Here is a 6,204-nt window from a genome sequence, read left to right on the forward strand (position 1 = left end):
ACTGGCCTTTAAAGAGCACTAGAAGATTGAAATAAAACCAATTTGATTTTTAGTGAAGTCTTTGTCCCCCTCTCAAAAAAAGGCAGTTATTTTTGGGCTGTTTTTCAGAATGCCTGTGCTGATTTAGCTGATACTGAAAGCCACCTATTAAAAAGTTAATTTATACCCAGCTGCAGACAAGCAATTGCTCTGGGAGATGCACATGTCTTTATGGAGAGCCCACAAAGCATATGCAACTTCCTAAGCAGATATGGGTAATATAACTAAGCTTTGTTGTTGTGGTTTACAGTGTTACCAACAGGAAGCCTCAATGGTTTTGTAAGTGTCACTTATTCTGGGGAGAATAATCTCTATGGGTAATACCAAGATCAGCCTTTAAAATAAAGTATTTCATAACCACAAAACCAGAGAAATGTGAGGGATGATGCAGTAATGGTGAGAGAACTTTACACATGACTTCAGACCCAGCAAGTCAACGGTGTTACTCCACTCAGTGCAAGCTTTTGTTCCTTTCCTGCTGTGCTGAAGGTGCTGCTGGGGGTCCAAACAACTAGGATAAATATTTATTTGTCAGTTAATACTTTTCTGATTGCTGTTAATGAGAGAACTCTAAGCCTACACTGCAGATTCACCTGCAAAGCCAGTCCAGGGGCCATTTGCAGTGCAAGCTTTGCATCACTTGTAATGACATGCTGGTGAAAGCACTCCTAATGGTTTGGCAAGCAGGGATTTGGGATATCAGACTCTGAAACAGTTAGAATGGAGGTGAGGCTTTGGTCTGTAGTCATCCATCCTTGGCTTTCTGAAATACAACCAGATGAAAATAAGCTCAGCAAGTCACTAGACAAAATCCGACTGTATTACTTGTAATAACTTCCACACACATCCCTACTGGAGTAAGTGCAAACTGCTGTCTCTTGGCTTATATTAGCTGGATTTTGACACAGTTTCTTATGAGTGTGAATTAGTCAGCTGTCAGCAGTATTCACAAGATAGTTTACGGATAGTAAGTATATTGGAAACATTAAGCTATGACAACTAAGAAAAACAGGCTACGATAAATCACAGTAGCAATTGTCAAGCTTTAGCCATAAAACAGAAAAGTAGGGTTTGACTTTGGTGAGGACTGGCCTGCTTTAAGAAACACACATGACATGCTGAAGAGGGTCACAGAACAGGTCACTTCTCCTGAACACAGGAGAAACCACGATTTCAAGCTTGCTGTCCCAGAATCTGTAATTAGCACCAGCCATGAAATATGGCTGAAGCCACCCGTGCTAGAGCATCTCCAGAAGACAGTCCAACTGCCTCCCAACCCTAATCGTGTGAGCTGCTAGGTTAAAAAAAGATGATTTAAGCCACTTGTAACAATTTGCTTGTGTGTCCAAGAGCTTACACGTTCACTTCCCACCGATTTGTTCGCTTGGCCATGTCCTTATTTCCAAAAAAAATCCCACAATTTTTTTTTTTTGCAAAACATTGCTCTTGCAAGCAATAGCAAGTTTGTGAAATATTGCTAGAACAACTTGTACTACACCATCTGCTACATGGGGAGAACTGAGAAGCTGGAGATCTGTCTGGGCTTTGAAATTTGATTTTTAAGTTGGTTCTGACTTAAACATTTTGAAGTAACTTCATTTCAGTCTTACCTTCTTTAGACTGCGTTCCCTGTCTACGTGCAAAGTATATAGGGAATAAATACATAGCAGGAATTAGATCAGTAGTTTGTATTATATTGTCCCTTCCATTGAGTTGGTAGAGTCCTCTCATTTGCAAAATACAGTAAGTGAAAATCTCAGCTTAACACAAGGTATAAAAATCAATACTGAATGCAACTCAATCTGCAGGAATAATTTAGATATCATGGAGAATGATGCAACAGAGAACACGTCTATAATTTCATGTTCTGCAAGAGATGTTCCTCTAGACGCTCAGCTGAACTACCCTTTATTCCCCATATAATTAGTTAAAAGTTATTTATACATTATGGTCCCACTAGATTTCTGATTTACAGTACAAAAAGTCAGGCACTGAATACAGTGATTATATTCCATCTGCACAGGGCATTTACTGACAGGAAAGTCTGCGGGCAAGTAGTTCTGGCCTGAGCTTGCTGCATTTCACTGGGATGAAAAATAAAGAACATTTTAGGCAGCCCACAAAGTGCAGTTGTTAAACTGACCCTATTTTCTCTCCTTCTTTCCATTTTCCTGCATCCAGCCCTTCAGTTTCACTGAATTTCAAAGGGACAGTGTTATTTATGCTTCTTCCTATTTTAGAATGTTTTTATCATGTGGCATAGCACTCCGACTGCCTTAGGGGAGCTTTAATGATAATTTTATTTTTAAAAGTATAGGCTTATCTTGCCTGACCTTGATGCACATAGTAAAAGGTTGCTAAACTCCTCCTCTAGAAAACAAAACAGGGAACAAATGTCCTGTGCCTGCTGGATCAAAAGCTCAAGTGTGGCAGAGCCTTCCACTACCCCAAAATATATCACCAAGGCAACAGTAGCAGTATTGCAAACAGGTATTGGAAAGACTTCCCTGCCAGGATTTAAATAATCTGATTTTCCTGCAGTATGTGCTCTACAACACTCAGCAAGTCTTTTCAGAGATGAAAAGCATGCTAACACCATTCCTAAGAGTATCTTGGTACAGTAGGGCATTATCAGTGCTCTTCTGAAAGCAAATTAAGAGCGTGTCACTCTTCAAAGGTCGTACGAGGAGCCAAGTAGAGCCCATGCAACTTGGAAGTTGTTGGTTGTTGTTGCTTGTAGCCCTTTCCTCAAACAAACTACTGAAAGGGATAAGGAGATAACCTACTTCCCTCTTCTCTCCCCTGTTCCTTCTCTGGAAGGGAAAGCAAGCTCATCCTATAATGGCACCAAGCATTTCTTGTCTCTTCTGGTTGCACTGACCTGTAAGAATTTGATCCTAACTAGTGTTCACTGCAGCTTTTCTCTCTGGAGTTGCTGTGCCTGTGGTACAACTGAATTCTGATAGAGAGTACTTGGGAACACTAGTGGTGAATAATCCTTCTGTTTACACTCTTCCTTTCTACTACATTAATAGCAACCAACAAGCTTGATGATCCACTGCCTGCTTTAAGTCACAGACTAGGTGTCAGGAATACTTGCTAAGGGGTGTTTGAAGGGCTAATAGCAGAAGACTGCAAAATCCATGATTATCTTTTTGCATCCTGGAGAACTCTGCTCCACAGCTAATGGATGACAGGGGTGTATCAGCTTGCTTAGGACCTCTCTGCTCGATTTCATAGCAGTGCTCACAGAATTCAATACCACGGTGAGCTCAAAGCCCCAGCAGTCGAGGTGTCTGTTCTCATGAGGGAACAGTGGCTTGCCACAGTACAGATCCCTTTGTTCTTTCTATAAAACAGAAAACATCTTCAAATTCCTTGCTTCCTCCAAAAATACATCCTGAAGTAGGGAGTGCCTGTAGTGCTTCTCCTGCAGAGCTTCTGCTACACAACTGTAACAGAGCAAAGCTCGGGACAAGCTGGCTCGACTCAACCTCTCAATTTTTCAAGGATATCTACACTTCAAATTAGTTGGGTACAAAAGCTTGTCACAGGTTTCCAGTAGCTTAAGGTAAGGGGTTTTAGACTTTATTTATTTGATATGAGGTATTCTTCAAAATCCTGTAGCAAAATGGGTCTGAGGCTGAAAACATTGTTTACCTCCATCCTTTTCATAAACAACCCAGAAGAAGCAACCCTTCAAAATGAACTCTGGCAAGAGTACTTAGCACGGTCTGCTCCTGGCACAGTGTAGTCTGAAATGTGCCAACATGAGCTGAGGCAGGGATTTATACCTGCAAGGGTCTCACGCAGTCAACAGGTTGTCTTCCTCACATCCATGAGAAGGAAAGCCAAGGAAGGGAGATAATCCAGGCTCATCCTGTGACTGGCTGGTTTAGTCACTGGTCCAAGAGTGCTAACCCAGAACCCTGTGCTTTTGCCATCACTTTTCAGACACTCTGAATACATGTCCTAGAGACAGGATGGGAGGTCAGGTTCAGAAAGAAATTACTAAAAAAAGAGGAATCTGGATCAAATAATATCACCAGCAACCACAGCATCTCAGCAGCAGAAGTGTATAACTCACATAAAGAAAGCCAGGTTGAATAAAATAGGGCAGCAAGGTCATTAAATGAAAAATAAGAATACAAGTTGAGAGCAATTCCCTCGGACAAGGAGAGTCAGGATCACAGGAAACAGTTTATCTGACAAAGGAAGTGAACTGCAGATTCAGGAACATATATCTTCAGTTATTGCCCAAGACAAGCATTTAAATAGGTAAAATAGTTTAAAAACCCACCTCTGGCTGGCATTTAGTACAGATTATCACTACTGAGTTGTTTATTCATTCCTAGCAAAATGTGCATGGAATCAGGGAACAATTTACAATAGCTGAGGCATTCACCAAGATGGAATAAGAGTTTGGAGCCTGCCTTGAAATTCTCAAAACCTGGACTGCCAAAAAACCCCACCCCTTTTACATAACCTAACAGAATAAAACACTGTGTCTTATTTTTGACACACCTTCCTTTACAGTCTGCATAGACAATAACAGAAGCAACAAAAACCTAAATTGTATCCACTATCTTACAGCTGAGGCAGCTAACCTAAGCACTATAAATAGTAGAGAAATTATTTTAAAAGATACCATCACTGTTATCACCGAGCAGTGAGTGTTCTTTTTACATGTCACTGAACAGTTTTATTCAGAGTGTGTTGGCTTTCCAGGCTCATTCTTGCTTCTAGTTCTATGCAAGACAGAGCAGAAGGGCTGGCAGGGCACATGACTTGATCTGCATGCATGCTTAAGAAACCTTTTCCTCTCCATTTCCCTGCCACTGCATGTCAATAATGCTCCCTACCTTCTAACTTAAAAATTTAGTAGGGTGGAGGGAGGAGCTGGAAGGATTTGTTCAGGATGCTGAACTAAATCACTACCAAAACACGCAGCAAGAAATGAAGTGCTTGAGTCAGTGTCAACTGTGTATTCTGAAGTCACTACACATCCCCACACGCTGTACTGTACTTCCCACAAACGTCCTTTCTGTCCTTGCCTTGTGAGAGCAGGAACTAAAGAGTCATCTTGGTACCAAAACACGGACAGACAGTTTGACGTGAGCAGGAGGGCACTTAGCAGTCTCTACAGCAATTCTGCTCTGCTGCTACAGGCAGACTTACCCCACTGGAAGAAGTGGGGTATGTGCATAACTTCTGAGATCTCCTGACATTGTGATTGTGCAGCATTAGTCTATCACGTGAATGTTTTTGCCAAAGTACCTCTTAATGTACAAAAATACAAATTCGGCAGAGTAAAATGTGAAGTTGGTGACACTAAGGTTGAAAGATGTAATAAAACAACAACTCTTAGTTTTAATTGTAGTAATAGTAGGTCAGGCATTCAGCCAGCACGTTCTGTTTTGGTTCTAAAGCTGATAGTGCTCCCTGAACTCCAAAGCTGTGATAACGCTGAGATTTTTAGGAACCAGATTCAGTGCTGTGCTCTTGTTGTGATAGGTACTTACATGTCAGCAGTCCCAGCAGATGATATTTACTTTTAGACTGCTGGTTGCATGTTCCTTAATCTTTTTGCCTACTCTCATTGTATTAAGCAAAAGAAAACATGTATTGTCAGGAGCAGCCTTTCTTTATAAACGCTGACATCCCTCTCCACCTAAAGCCAAGCCAGCCAAGCTCTCCAGAGCTGACTCAGGTCTTTAGGATTAGAGGTGCATCCGCACATCTATTCTCAACGTGCTTGTCAAGGCAGACAGGGTTCAGTTGATCATACCTTCCAAAACTTGGCAACATCTTACCATAATGCACAAATAGGTATAATAAAAAAAACGTGGTTGCAAAGTGGGACTTGAAGTTGCAGGATCCTGCTAAGAGGTTACAGAAATGAATCGTGTTACATTAAACATTTCCCGTATGGGTTTACAGCAATAAGAATAGAAGCGGACAGGCAAAAACTTCAACCGAGAATCAGATGGCAGCTATAACACCCCAGACAAAACGAAATTGTTTGCTCTGCCAGGAGCTATATAGAGACTCGCAGATCTAGAAGGGCAAGTCGCAAAACGCCTCAGCAAACAGACAAGAAGACAAAGCACATGTTACCTTTACCTTTGTAAACAAAACCAGAGCTCGGAACCGCCGCGGTGACAG

Source organism: Manacus vitellinus, unplaced genomic scaffold (assembly GCF_001715985.3).
Source record: "Manacus vitellinus isolate BGI_N305 unplaced genomic scaffold, ASM171598v3 scaffold_44_pilon, whole genome shotgun sequence".
NCBI classification, from domain to species: Eukaryota; Metazoa; Chordata; class Aves; order Passeriformes; family Pipridae; genus Manacus; species Manacus vitellinus.